This window comes from Acromyrmex echinatior, chromosome 1 (assembly GCF_024713525.1).
Source record: "Acromyrmex echinatior isolate Ae372 chromosome 1, ASM2471352v2, whole genome shotgun sequence".
In the NCBI taxonomy this organism is placed as follows: Eukaryota; Metazoa; Arthropoda; class Insecta; order Hymenoptera; family Formicidae; genus Acromyrmex; species Acromyrmex echinatior.
The window spans coordinates 3,751,447-3,767,041 of NC_141852.1; the positions used below are offsets into that span (position 1 = coordinate 3,751,447).

Below are 15,595 nucleotides of genomic sequence, written 5' to 3' on the forward strand. Positions count from 1 at the left end.
TTTTTTCCGCATATTTTCTTGACAATTCTCGAATCTCAAACATACGCATTTCTTTTCTGGTGGCCTTTCAAGATTTTTGTGAAAAAAATGTTGGTTTATAATTTTTTTTCGATAATATTCTACTTCTACTAAACTATTCTTGCTACGCGAATTTATGAAGGAAGGGAGGAGATATACTATAATATAATGTGCATGAAAAATCGTAAACAATTAAATATCTCGTAAACTGTTGCGTTTTAACATGATTTATCCTATTCTGGATTAATAGGAGGGATACACTATTATTTCAATTTATTAAAATTAATGAATTTACTTATATGTTATTTAGAATGCCCCCCGCCCCTTATTGATGCCTAGGGCTGCTGAGCAGCCGAGATTGCCGAGAAAGCATTTTCTATTACTTGAAACAAATGACTAATGTGAGGAGCTCGCTGTCTCATTCACTCTAGACGCGCTGCAGACGAGCACACGGACATGGGCTCGTGCTTAAGTGTGTGGCTACCGGTTTCGCCAGACCGCCGTCTGATTCTGTGTCGCCACCGTCAACGCAGAGTTCTTGAGTAGTCAGGGGCCTTAAATTGTAATATTATAAACAAATAGAAAATATACACGCTTATTGATATCATCTATGGTTAATGTAATAATAAAACGACCATTTTTTAAACAAGCAATAAGATTTTTTTAATATAAAGTAATGAGACTGTGTATTCATGTATATTAATTACAAAGATGTGGACACGATCAATATTAACCGCAATGGACGCTTCGTATTCACGATGAGTGTCTTCATCACAAAAAAAGAATTTTTCAAAAAGTATCGTCAAAACACATATTTTTTTTGTTTGCATTTTCAGAATCGCAGATTATTGGGACACGATGCCCTTTGCTTAGTCATAAAGTAGTCATAATTATGCAGACTAAGGGAAGGGTGTTACGTCCCAATTGCCTAATTTACATGATGCACTTGATTCACATACTAATTAGTAACTTTCTATTAAATTAATTTAATTTCAGTGATATATTCAAAGAATGATGTACTAAATTGGTACAATATGCACCAAAATAATAAATTAAATACACATATTGTATATATGTATGTTTACACGTATCACCGAAATTAAGATCATTCAATAGAAAATTAGTAGTTAATATCCGTATCAAGTGCACGATGTAAACTAGGCCAACAATTTTGCGCTTGGAAGATAGAGAACAGGATACCGAACTAGGCTTTAAAAAGTGTGGTCAAAATTAGATTTCTGAATTGGTATTGGTGGTGCTCCGTAGGCGATGTTCGAATCGCAAAACTCCTCATATACGCTTACGCACACATAACCGAACATGCGTAACCTAAAAATAAAGACGAATTATTCTTTGACATGCTCTGACAGTAACAGGAACGTAAATTGTCATTAAAATTGCATGAAGAATGTAAAATTGGTTGGTTGACCTACCATGTAAACTGCGAGAACGGTGTCGTGTAACTACATTGTGGCTGCTGTGGCCAATGTGGCGCCGAGCGTGTCTGGGCGCCGGCTAACTAATGGCGAAGGAAGATTGGCAGGAAATCACTAAGTTCACAAAGAAATGTTATTCATTGTTTCTAACTCACGAGCCATAAGGCGGTTTAATATAACCAATATATAATATATTTAAATGAATATTTGGAATGTACAGATCGAAAAAGTAGAGACGTAATTGCGTGCGTTACGATAGCTTGGATATCAGTATCGCATTACTAGGTTAAAATACGAGAAACTAAAAATCTGCAATATAAACGTTTATCTGACAGCGCGAGTAATTATCTAACGACATGAACAGTAATCGATGCCGGACATAAAGTGATGATTAATCTTACCGAACGCTAACTTTAAAATCTATGAGGCTTACAAAAGATCCGCACGCAGAACATCATGACATCAGAGAGAGAAAGAGAGAGAGAGAAAGAGAGAGAGAAAAGAACTGACTCGAGCGTCGCAACTAACGCTTGCAACGCCACAGTCATGGAACGAAAGCGACAGACTATCTCTATCAGACTAATTCAGATGATCACTTTTGACCTCGCTTTTTAACGACCTCGTCCATATAAGTTCGGTCTCTTATTCTCTATATTCCATGAATTTGCGATTCGGGAGGAAATGCAAACAAAAGAAATATGCGCCTGGACTAGAATCCATGGTGGAAGGATTACATGGTGTGCTCACAAGAGAAGTATCACAACTGTCCGGAACCGATTTGATTCTCCATGAAATATGTTGTACACGAAAATCTAAGAGACATGTATTTTTTTATACGTGCGCTAATTTATGTTTAAGGGGTGAAATATTCCTTTGAAAATATTGCCGGGAGTATAAAAGATTGTACGATTTCAAAAGTACTTTAAAGTTATAAAGAAAAAAAAATTTTTTTATTTTTTTGTTTAACAAAATACCCACCCGTAATTTTCTTAAATTTTTAATCTTTTTTTTTAAAGATTATTTTTTTACAAATTTAATCATGTGTAATAAAGTTACAATACGACGTATCATTTTCGAGAATTAATTATTAACGCTTCCGTATATACACTATCCATGCTCGTATGCGAAAATAATTGTCATCGGAACAATAAAATATAAATCAACGAATAACGAAATTGACATGGTTGATATTTGTAACATTACAAATTATAAATAATGTTAAGAGTTATAATAATTTTTATTATTTCTCCTTAAACTGAGTAAAACTTTTTTATTCAACTCTGTACATTACTTTCTTATAATATCTTAAGATTATTCTCTTAAAGTTATTTTCAGTTTTACGCTTTAATGTCTTATTTACTTGTTTACATAATAATTTCAAAACATATATTATACTAATTAGTGATGAAACAATTTGTAAATGTTTATACACAATAAATTTATATTTTGTATCGTTTACTCATTATATTCATTACAATAATGATACTCGTTGAAAAAATGTTTTAAACATAATAACTTCTTTCAACATGAACATTTTACTACAGCTATATTATTGCAATCTTTGATATAACATATTGGACTTTTGTCAAAACTAAATTCTACTGAATTTTCAAATTCTTCTGGTCTTTCGTTTGTATAAATATATCACTTTTAAATCACAAATATTTAAATAAATTGTGATATCGCGGGAATGATAATTGATTATGTAGCAGAGATTATAATTTTATTATATTATTTCGTTCATGTAAATTTATATTACTTTCCAATAATAAAACAGTATCTGAAAATCTTTTAGCAAAATTTTTTCAAATTCTAAATCCGTAAACATCTAATGGTTATATTTTCCCTATTGTATAATCAATCCCTTTCGGTATAATCATAGTAGTAATATATTTTCCTGCAAGTGTTAAATCTGAAATAATATTGGGACAATGTCCAGTCCATGAATCGATAAGAAGAACGCTATTAGAACCAATATTTGAAAAATAAGCTTTTTCTAACCACATTTTAAAATGGTCTGTAAGAAATATAAATGTTAAATTAATAACTATTTTATGACTGTTATGAGATTCTTAAATAAATTATAAAATATATCACAGAAATAAGATTTATAATTTCATTATATTATTTTTTTATGTAAATTTATATTTACTTTTTAATAGTAAAACAGTATCTGAAAATGTATTGTAAAAGGAAATTTATTTAATTACCTGAAGTCATTTTATGACTGTTATGAGATTCTTAAATAAATTATAAAATATATCACAGAAATAAGATTTATAATTTCATTATATTATTTCGTTTATGTAAATTTATATTTACTTTTTAATAGTAAAACAGTATCTGAAAATGTATTGTAAAAGGAAATTTATTTAATTACCTGAAGTCATTTTATCAGATTTCGATGCTTTCATAATAACATTTATTGGTATAAATAAGGTTTCTTGTATTCTTGTATTCTACTCTCCAAATATACCATTAGTTTCTTTCAATACAATAAATAAAGGTGACAGCAAATTTCCATTACGATATTATTGGTTGTATGATGTATGAGTGTGTTTTTGATATAGATTGCACAACATACTCTATTTTCTTTAGTCCTTCATTCAATGATCTTCCAGAATGAATTTCCAATTGGAAACCACTTTGAATCAGAATTAAAAACATTTTCAGATCCGAACTGTTCGATAAATGGTTATTGTTTTCAGAAAATCATTAGTATTTTGCAACTCAACGGAATCTTCTATTGTTCTTCTAGTTACAATTTCGTAATTTTTCTCGAAACAATTCGGTGAGATTTCTTAAATCTTGATACCCAACCATGAAATGCTTTAAATATAAGATTTAAATTCTCTATTTCTTCTTGAGCTTGTAAAGCCCACCTTTATAGATCGATATCATGAACTACGAATCCTGATTCAACAGCTGTAGTAAATTTATTATGTGTAAATTTGGAGATGTAAGATCATTTTTCTATGTGATTTCCACCTGCATGTAATTGCTTTCCCATCGTCTTAATTGACGTTCAGATGAAATTCTTCTAAATTTGTTTTGCACTGATTTTAGCGGACGATTCCTTTTGTTCTTATTTTTTTCATTAATGTCTCCGCTAATACTCAAATACTCAACAGCTCGTCTTTTATAAGAACTGTCAAAGTCTGGGTCATCATTTGAACATCGAGGATGAGAACTTAAATTATCTTCGTTTCATGCTTCTTCATCATCTTCGATTATTTCAAAATTATGTAGTTTATTAAGGTTCTTGATAACCGAGATAGGTTTTATCTGTTACTTCCAATCCATTATACAGAAAAATATTATTCAGCAATAATTTTTGTATATTTTCTTTTAATTCTATTTCTACTTCAGTTACTGGTAGATATATTTCTGTTAGATATATTGAACTTATAGATGCTAATAAAAGTCTAACAACATTAAGCGGATTGATAATCATGTCCAAAGATTAAACTTGCCTTTGAATCGTAATATAAAAACAATTTAACAAATTGATTATTATTATTTACAGATATGATTATAACAAAACTTCTTATGACAAACTGTCATAAGAAGTTTGACTAAACGTAAAATTGCTACGTGAATATTCTTATACTGTCCATTTATACTTATCTTGAATGTACACGTAACTTTATATCGTATCTGACTGTTATAATTTATTTTGAATATGCTGTACTTATCTTATAATCGAAAGTGCATGGAATTGTTGGAAAATATCACGTCTGATTTGTGATATGTAATGAAATAAGATATAACTTTCTAAAAGTCACGTATCAGAATCGTCACATATTTTTGAAAATCACGATTCTGATACGAGACTTTTAAAAAAAATGAATGAAATCGTGACATATTTTATCTCATTACATATCGCAAATTCCTCAGACGCGACATTTTCCAATAATTCCATTATAAAAGAATGGATTTGGAATGAAATTGTCTTTAATTTTTATTAGAAGAAATTAAAGGAAGAAATTAAATGTCAAAGAATTAATAACAAGGTTAATGTGCGTGCGTGCGCGCGTGCGTGCGTGCGCGCGTGCGTGCGTGCGTGCGTGCGTATAATAATCAGATTGGAAATAAAACCGTTTATGTTAGAAACATACTTAAATGCGAAGCGCTACTGCGATCTGAATGTTGAGATGTTGAACTACTATATATATTTATTTAAATGAATTAATCTCAGAAATCTTGATTGCGTGCCGATATGGTCGGACTTTCAATGCAATCGATCTGAATATATATAATAATTCCTCAAAATTTCCCAAATTTAATCTTAAAAAACTGTAATAACTTATTGCTAAAAATATTGCCTCGACTGGCAGTCGATCCCAGATCTCTTGCATCCGGGCAAGGCAATATTTATCGCAATAAATTTAGTGCCGTTTCGTATTTAAAGTATATATATATATATATATATATGTCTAAAAATATTATATGTTTACAAAATCTAAATACACACACATGTAAAAAATTATAAATAATTTTACTTAAAACATCTTTTCTTATATCTTATTGTTCCGACGACAATTACTTTCGCATATGAGCATGGATAGTGTTATATACGGAAGCGTTAATAATTAACTTTAATACACATGGTTAAATTTGTAAAAAAATAATCTTTAATGTGGTAGAAAAAAAAGATTAAAAATTTAATAACATTACGAGTGGTGGGAATATTTTATTAAACAAAAAAATTTTTTTTTAATTTTTTTTCTTTATAACTAAAGTACTCTTGAAATCGTACAATTTTTATTAAAAAAAATTTTTTCTATTTTTTATATTCTCGACGATATTCGGCTCAAAAGAAAAATACTGTTTTTTTTTTTCAAAGAAGTGTTTCATCCCTTAAACACTTGTGTTCGCGCACGTATAAAAATACGTGTCTCTTAGATTTTCGTGTTTTAAAACATATGGAGAATCAAATCGGTTCAGACAGTTGAACAGTTCAACATTAAATATATTAATATATAATAATATATTATATTATATATATATTATATATATAATTTATTTATTAATATTTAATATTATATATTATTATCATAGTATATTATATATATTATAATATATTGTATATAATATACAGGGTGTCATGAATATATCCCATTCGTTCCGAGCAAGTAGAGCGGACTAAACTAAATAGAAAAGTCCTCTACTATTTTGCAATGTTCGCAATAATTAACGAGATATTAACGTTAAAGATAGACGCGCGTCCACCCGACCTACTATTGCCGAAGATACGGCCCATCGAGCGCACGGCGCGCGGGCCGCAAGAAGCGGGAATGGCCTAGCAGGCACGTCCCGCTCACCGCCTCGAGCCTTTAAGTTCGAACGACGCGGCTGTGTTTTAGAAAATTTAGCATTTGATTTTTTAAAGGAAACAAAAATAATTTTATTAAAGAAAAATATTCTTTAATAACGTAAGATATGACTTCCGCACAGAGACGCTTCTGAGCCAGAGTCATGTGAACGCTCAGCGGCTCGGCCGCCGAACTTCGAGTGGTAGTGGGGATAGCGTGCCGGAATCGGCCCAAAATCTTTGCAAATCTTTGCGAGCACTGCTATACATAATATACTATAATAATATATTGGGTCATCTAAAAAGTATCCGCGGTTTTTTGTCACTAGATGGTGTTGATGGTCATATATCGGGCAACACTAATCCGATTGTGTCAAACAAACGCGCGTCTGAAAGATGACATTTTAGGTTACATTTTTTGTAAACAAAGTTTGGTGATTCATCAATCGTGTCAAAAGTTATATTGGTTTGAAAATGAGTGAAATATCTGAAGAAATACGCTATGTGATGCTTTTTTACTACAAAAAAGGCAAAAACGCAGCACAAACATGCAGACAAATTTGTGAAGTTTATGGCGCGGATGCTGTAAGTGAACGCAGGACGCAGGAGTGGTTTGTTCGATTTCGTTCTGGAAATTTTGATGTCAAAGATCGACCTCGCTCTGGTCGGCCAGTCGCTGAAAAAGTCGATGAAATTTTGCAACTGGTCAAGCAAGACCGGCATGTGAGCTGTCAGGAGATAGCCAATGCACTAAGAATCAACCATATGACAGTTTGGAATCATTTGAAACAGGCTGGCTACGCAAAGAAACTCGATGTTTGGGTGCCACATGAATTAACGCAAAGAAATTTGACTGATCGAATTTCCATCAGCGAAACACTACTAAAACGCAACGAAATCAACCCATTTCTGAAGCAAATCATCACAGGCGATGAAAAATGGGTGAAATACATTGTTTGTAAAAGATCATGGAATAAGCGCGGCGAACCACCACAAACGACTTCAAAGCCTGGATTGATGGCAAATAAGGTGATGCTGTGTGTATGGTGGGATTGGAAGGGAGTCATCCATCATGAGGTGTTACCACATGGCCTAACGATTAATTCAGAGTTCTACTATTCACAACTGGATAGATTACAGGAAGCGATTAAGGAAAAACGACCAGAATTGATTAACAGAAAAGGTGTTGTTTTCCATCATGACAACGCCAGACCACACACATTTTTGATGACGCGCCAAAAATTGAGGGAGCTTGGTTGGGAAGTTTTGATGCATCCACCGTATAGCCCGGATCTTGCACCGTCTGACTACTATTTGTTTCGATCTCTGCAGAACTCTCTTGATGGAAAAACATTGGCCGACAAAAGAGCTGTCGAAAATCACTTGAAAAATTTTTTCGCCGATAAACCACAAAAGTTCTACACGGATGGAATTATGAAATTACCCGAAAAATGGCAAAAGGTTATAGATAATAATGGCCAATATATTTGATTAAAATTGATTTTCAATAAAGAAAAATTTCATTCAAAAATTGAACAAAAAACCGCGGATATTTTTTAGATGACCCAAAATATTAAATACTAATATATAAATTACTTTAATAAAATTAATTAAATATTTAAAAAGTATTTACTTTATATGTGTCTTCAATCTGTTTAATAGGTTATAAAACAGCGATTTTTATTATTTTAGTTGTCGCTACTAAGTCCAAATGTGTCGATATGTTTTCGTTATCTAGGGAGGTTACGTTAGAGTTAATGATTATTATCGTGAATTAACAATGAACATCGTAACATTTTTATCGGTAGCAATGATATAGAATTGCACTTACTCGAAGTTTGTCGACCGACGCATTTAACGATATCAACAACTGTCAGTAGGTATATAAAGACAGTTACAGAATTGTGCTCCAGGACGATTTTTAGTCGGTGGTGCAACTGTGAGTACGAAATGTCAATTGTGATTATCGTCCACACTTTGTAATTAAAATGTATGACTACACAATCTCATGTTACTTTATATTAAAAAATCTTTTATTGCTCGTTTAAAGGTCGTTTCAATATTGTATGATATTGTATTTAAAAAAGCATTTAAGATTAATACGAACAAATTTTTGTATAAATATCTGGACATAGGTACGTGTCATTGTCACGTGGGACATTTATCTTTATCGTATAATTTTATAATTTAGATTATTGTTAGATATTGATTATAAAAATTTTAATAATTGTTATACATTTATAGGCAATGCTTTATTGTAAATTAATGTCAAAAATAACATGCATCTTGTCTTGCATATTTATCATGTTCATTATTATCCTTTATTTACATATGTAATATTATTACACGTGGTAATTGTTAAATTTGGTCTCGTCTCCTCCGATGTTAAGCTCTAAACCCAATGCGAGGCAACAGCGATAATAATAGAAATAGCAAACAATAATGATGGAAAGAAGCAAGATGAGCCATTGCGCATAATAGCGACAAAGAATGGGGAACATGACTTGTTAACCAATCACGGGGAAGCTCATTTTATATGCGCAGATTTTAAGTATTCACAGATGATTAATAAAAACACATTATTAAAAGTTAAAATAATAATGATATATTAATAAAAACTGTTAAAATATAAAAATATTACAAACTCTAACATTATTAGAGTGAAAATGCTATAATGTTAAATTATTTTGAGTCAATTTTCAAATGAGCAACAGACAACTTCTAATTTTAATGTACTCGACCAGATCTCCGATTGAGATTTTTAATTGAAATTTTTACAGTATTTTATATAAATTAACAATATCATAAAATATTCGTAACAATTGAACTCTCAAATCGATTGTTTCAAGTCTGTGATAAACTGAATTCCCGTTTTCAACCGAGGAATTTGACAAAATTATTTTTTTGGACATCATATTAATCTACTTTTGACTGAGAGAGAGAGAGAGAAGTATTTCATTCTTCTTATTTTATGTAATCTGTCTTAACACAATTTGACATTCGAATTTTTTATGAATTGACACATTACCACTGATTTTTTTTTTAATATTTCATTATATGCGTTATCTAATTGTTCGTTAATTTAATAATATATTTTTGCTTTACACTGAAAAAGACTTTGTAAGTCGAAACGTTTATAATTGTAGTTTATTAATTGTATTTAGATTATTATATAGTATTAATCTTCTGTGTTATTGTATTAATTTAAAGTCAGTCTAATTATAAGCTCGAAATAAGTTACTTTGTTTAATTTAACATTATTATTAAATGGAAATTGCACTTTTTTTTTTGACACAAATGTGTCAAAAAGTTGCTGCCAAAGAGCAATGAACACAGCCATATTGGATTTTCATAAAATGGATCCCTCATGATTAGCTATCCGTTCCCCATTATTTTTAGCCCATACAGCACAGAATTTGCAGCAATATTGCTGCAATAACACTGTAATAGCAGCATTATGGCTGTTTTGTGCTGTAAGGAAGACTACGGCGCATCCACGGAAATTAAGACACTAAATATGTAGGTATTCCATAGACCGATATTCATAGTCAGATCTTTCTTAGATCGTATTTAAGATCGTCTTAAGTACAATCTTAAGATATCACGAATCAATCAGAAGGCTGCATTAGTAGATCTTAAGACATTACTTAGGACTTGAAATAAGATTCGACTATGAATACCGGCCAGAGAGCCGCATTATCACCTTAAGACATTACTTAAGACGGTCTTAAAATAAGAACGGATTATGAATTCTGCTCATAGATATAAGTATTGTTCGTTTTGTCTCTCGGGAGCTGTTCGGGATCACTCCGAATAAACTCAACATACTTAAAATATAGAATTCACACTACGTACGACATCCGTTATACGACGTCCGACATTCATCGTTAAGCGTTTTGAATTATACAAAAGTCTGTGCTGCGGCTTTTATCCTTAAAGTCGATAACTATTCGGATTAGGAAATCTGTCGATTAACAGCGATTCACTATGCTTTAAAAACATAAATTCTTTACTTTAAAGTAGAGGTACTTGTATTCTAAAATTTACTGCCAATACTGAAAATCTATAGTGGACGTGACGTAAGCTATAGATTTTCAGTACTGGCAGCCATAAAATGCAGTGAATTTGTTTTTGAACCACTGTTATGACAGATTTTTTAATCCGAATAGTCATCAACTTTAAGGATTAGTATCTCTGTTTGTGGAGCAAAGCGATACCTTTTTCTTATCAAATCTTTATTTTTACACGAAAATGCATCAATTCAGTGTATTTTTATCAAAATTTGGGCTCTTAACATTTACCTTTGTCTAATCGTACTATCAAGTGGGACTAAGATGAATGAAAATATCTACGTACTTAGTGCCTTAATGGCTCAGGATGCTATTACATAAAACGCGGAAATGCGGAAAATAAAACTAAATTTAACTAAATTTTCGCGTTTCCGCTCGTTTTGTTCCGCTTGTTTTGATATTACATGGATTTCTTCTAATATTACATGGAGCACAATTTTCGCGGAAAAGCAGAACGGTATAATGATAAATACACTTTTGTATTTATTTAAAAAAATTGTGTTTACTCAATTCATTGCAATTTTTATTAATATGCTTATCTTTTCAGCTTATGTATTGAATACAAGCATTTCAATCAATAAATACCATTCAAAATTAATAATTTCTAATTCTCCTTCTAATTCTGCTTTTTTGCTCAAATTGTACAAATATATTGGGTCATCTAAAAAGTATCCGCGGTTTTTTGTCACTAGATGTGTGTTGATGGTCATATATCTAGTGACAAAGTACCGCGGATACTTTTTAGATGACCCAATATAATATTAAGAGATTAAAACAGATGGAACAGAACACGCGGAAACACGGAAATCTAGTAAAGTTTAATTAATTTTGTCTTCCTCTTTTCCGCGTTTCCGCATTTCCGCACTTCATGTAATGACACTCACCTTGCTTCTTTCCACATAGCAAAAGCGATAGTGATGGGAACAGAGAAATCCAATATACGGAAATGTCATAGGCTGTGTTTGCTTTAGCGCTCATAACGCTTTAAGCATCATTTCATTCTTATTGTTTATTAAATATTAAACAAGGACAATTGATGTACAAGCGCTGTGAGCGCCAAAGCGAACACGACCATCAATGCAAATAAGAATATAGAATAGTGATAAATTTCCGACGAGTTGGAATTCTGTGTCTATCGCCTTACCAGTCAGCGTTCAGATTTTTCATTCTGTTTATATTGGGTCATCTAAAAAGTATCCGCGGTACTTTGTTACTAGATATATGACCATCAACACACATCTAGTGACAAAAAACCGCGGATACTTTTTAGATGACCCAATATGTGCTATAATCTTGAGTGCAGTCAAAGTCTCTATGCAAATGCTTTGGAGCAAACTACAAATGCTTTGAAGCATTTGATTAACCAATCGGAAGGAAGAATTTTACAGATTGACGAATCAAAGAATGTTTCAAAGCATTTGTAGCATTATGTTGACCATATCCCTTAAAGCGGATGAAAGAATATACTATAATATTGGGTCATCTAAAAAGTATCCGCGGTTTTTTGTCACTAGATGTGTGTTGATGGTCATATATCTAGTGATAAAGTACCGCGGATACTTTTTAGATGACCCAATATATATACGAGATCAGGTTGGATGGCATTTTTATTTCTTTCACGGCATTGTGCAATAGAAGGTGAATTATATATCATTTATTTGTATGCTATTCTTGTCGCTGTTAGAGCATTGTTAGAGTGGTCATAAAGTGTCGCCATTTTGTGTTCTATATCTGGAGTATCTATATGATATAGATACTTCTTCGTCTTAGGCTGGTATTCATAGTCAAATCTTATATTCAAGATCGTCTTAACTACGGTCTTAAAATAAAAATGAATATCAGCCTTAACCTCTTCTTTTTTTAGTCCGAGTCTACAATAAATGCTTTAAGCCTTAAGCTGTAAGAAATTAATCAACTACAATCGAATGTGAGGAGAATAATCGATTATGATTCGTTCATTCTTTATAGCTTAAGACTTAAAAATCTATTATAGATCCGGGGTTAATGTTGTCTTTCTAATTAACAGTAGAGAGAGGCCTATGACGGCACAAAACTTGTGACCATAAAATGTTGCCGCGCACTACTGCGCGCTTCTTAGAGTACATCGTCCATTTTTCAAGTGCTATATGTAGCACGATTATATGAAATATCGATTTATCATCTCCAGTCTTGAAAAATAGACGATGTACCCTAAGAAAAGTGGACGTTGCTATGTAGTTTACATCTATGTAGGTTTACATCATCATGACTTTGTCAGAAGGCAGTAGTGCGCGGCAGCATATGGTCATTAATGCGGCTGCTGTGCCCAATATGGCGCCGAGAGTGTCTGGACGCTAGAGATTACCAACTAACGGCAAAGGACAATTGGCGGGAAATCGTTAGGTTGCAAATGAATGCTACTCGCTGATTCTGACTTTTATGCCATAAGGCGATTTAATACAAACTTGACTAATTATTTAACACAAATATAGATTAAAAAATAGAAACATGATTGCGTGCGTAAGACGGCTCGAATACCGGCATTGCGTCGCGGGGTTACAATACAAGAAATTAAGCAAATATACTCTGAGTAATTATCCAACGACGCTAACAATTATCACAAGACATGAACGGTGATCGGTATCGATCTCGCAGTGTACACAAAGTAATTCGGAACCTTAACTTCCGAGTTCTAACTTACTGACTATCGCAGAGACTTACACGAGATCCGCACGCGGCACGCCATGACACCAGAGAGAGCGAGAGGAAGAAGAAACGGAAAGAAGGACCAATTTCAGCGCCGCGACGGACATACGCAGCGCCGCAACTGGCGCTCGCAGCGCCGCAACCAATACTCGCAACGCTACAGTACTCCCCTCCCAATGTAAACGTTAAAGAAAGAAATACTGGTTACATTATCGCTAGAACGAAAATAACAAAAAATAAAATTAAATGGAACAAACAGAAACTTATACTTATTGGTCGTTTGCTTAACGTAACATTGCACGAATTAATTCTTAAAATTAACAGTCTTTCGCTTGATTGCTGGACTAGGATATGTCTTTGGTTCACCTTGCACTGGAATGTTAGTTGAAAAGACGCAGTGGACGGAGTAGTTTCTGAGTCTTGGATTAGTAAGCGGGCTTAAGTCTATTGACAGTGGCGTTGACGCATTTGCCGTCGACTTCTATAGCAAAGACTTTGTTCGAAATGCGCTCTAATACTTTATGCGGTCCGGTGTATGGTTGATCCAGAGGACGTCTGTTGCCTTCTACTTTGAAGAAGACGTGAGAGCAGTTATACAAGTCTTTATGGAAAAATAGCTTAGGTCTAATGTAATGAGAGGTTGATTTAAGCCGCAACTTTTGCATAATTACACGGAAATCCTCGACGAAAATTCGTGGGTTGCTCGGCAATTTTCTTCAGAGGAGAAAAATTCACCCGGTACTTTGAGCGTAGTGCACTAATTCCGCTACAGAAGCGCCTAGATCCTCTTTGAGACAAGTTCTTAGTTAGAGTAATACTACTGGCAGTGTATCAGTCCATTGAATTTCACCGTGGCATTAATGCTTTTTAAAGAGCGATGCCATCGTTCGATGATGCCATTAGATTCTGGGTGGTATGCAGTTGTCCGACAACGTTTAGAACCTATGAGTTTGCTTAATGTGTTGAACAGCTTCGAATTGCGAGCCTTGATCGGTCGTGATCAAGCGTAGAGCTCCGAATCTGGCTACCCAGTGAGTGAAAAACATTTTCGCTACCGTGTTTGCTGTACAATCCTGTAATGGAATAGCCTCCGGCCAACGAGTAAATCGATCAATCATTATTAATAAATACCTGAAACTTTTGGATGGAGGTAGAGGACCGACGATAGCGATATGTACATGCTCGAAACGAATATCTGGTACTGGTATTATGGTAGGCGAGGTATGGTTATGTCGATGAATTTTAGATTGCTGGCATGCTAGACAAGTGCGGGCCCACTCTTTAATGTCCTTAGTCATGGAGGGCCACACAAATTTTTGCGTAATTTGCCGGTGAGTTGCTCTGCCGCTTGGATGTGACATTTGATGCACCATATCAAAAACTCGTCTTCGTAATGGTCTGGGAATGTAAGGTCTGATCTCTTCTTCTGAAGTGTCACAGTAAATATTGGATGCTGTTTCCGATAAGGTAAACTTTTTAAGCTTCAAAGACGTTGATGTAGATTGCTTCAGTTGCAATTCATCATCCGAAGCTTGAGCTTCTGCAATCTCTTACATATCGAGACTAGTTGGCATCACGATAGTGTCGGCGCGAGATAATGCATCTGCTACAATGTTTTCGGCGCCTGAAACGTGACGTACATCGGTTGTGAACTCCGAAATGAAGAGTAGTTGACGGGTTTGTCTTGGCGACATTTGATCTGATTTCCTCTTGAATGCATACACGAGGGGTTTATGATCCGTGATAACGTGAAAATTTCGTCCCTGTAACATGTATCGAAAATGTTTGATAGCCATATAGATAGCTAATAATTCTCTATCATATGCACTCATACTTTGTTTGTGTAGGCGTGAGCTTCCTTGAAAAGAAGCTGAGTGGTTGTAAAAATCCGTTGCTGTACTGTTGCAATACCGCGCCGATTGTTAAGGCCTGAATCTCACGGTATGCGAGTTATATGCTCGCTCAATCATTTCACGCACAACACATTAGTGGCAACAACAGACGTGGATGGACGACCTTCACGGAATTCATATCGTCACAAAGAAAGGTACGTCCATGTTAGAATTCATCAA

At 33.5% G+C, this 15,595-nt stretch overlaps 1 long non-coding RNA gene and 2 pseudogenes across 5 annotated transcripts; all 3 read right to left on the reverse strand.

Annotated features, from left to right (window-relative positions):
• Positions 1 to 655: 655 nt before the first annotated feature.
• LOC105148136 (uncharacterized) lies at positions 656 to 15,587 on the reverse strand. 5 transcript variants are annotated; one of them, XR_015546503.1, is made up of 5 exons: positions 15,358 to 15,480; positions 14,195 to 15,286; positions 8,600 to 14,088; positions 1,452 to 1,568; positions 656 to 1,347 (listed from the first exon to the last, which is right to left on the reverse strand). It is a non-coding gene; the product is annotated as an uncharacterized LOC105148136 (long non-coding RNA). The 5 variants fall into 5 exon arrangements; XR_015546502.1 differs by having other exon boundaries at positions 8,600 to 14,091; XR_015546500.1 differs by having other exon boundaries at positions 8,600 to 13,738; positions 13,890 to 15,286.
• LOC147910846 (uncharacterized) lies at positions 2,910 to 3,460 on the reverse strand (annotated as a pseudogene).
• Positions 4,057 to 4,908, reverse strand: LOC147910847 (uncharacterized; annotated as a pseudogene).
• Positions 15,588 to 15,595: the final 8 nt, after the last annotated feature.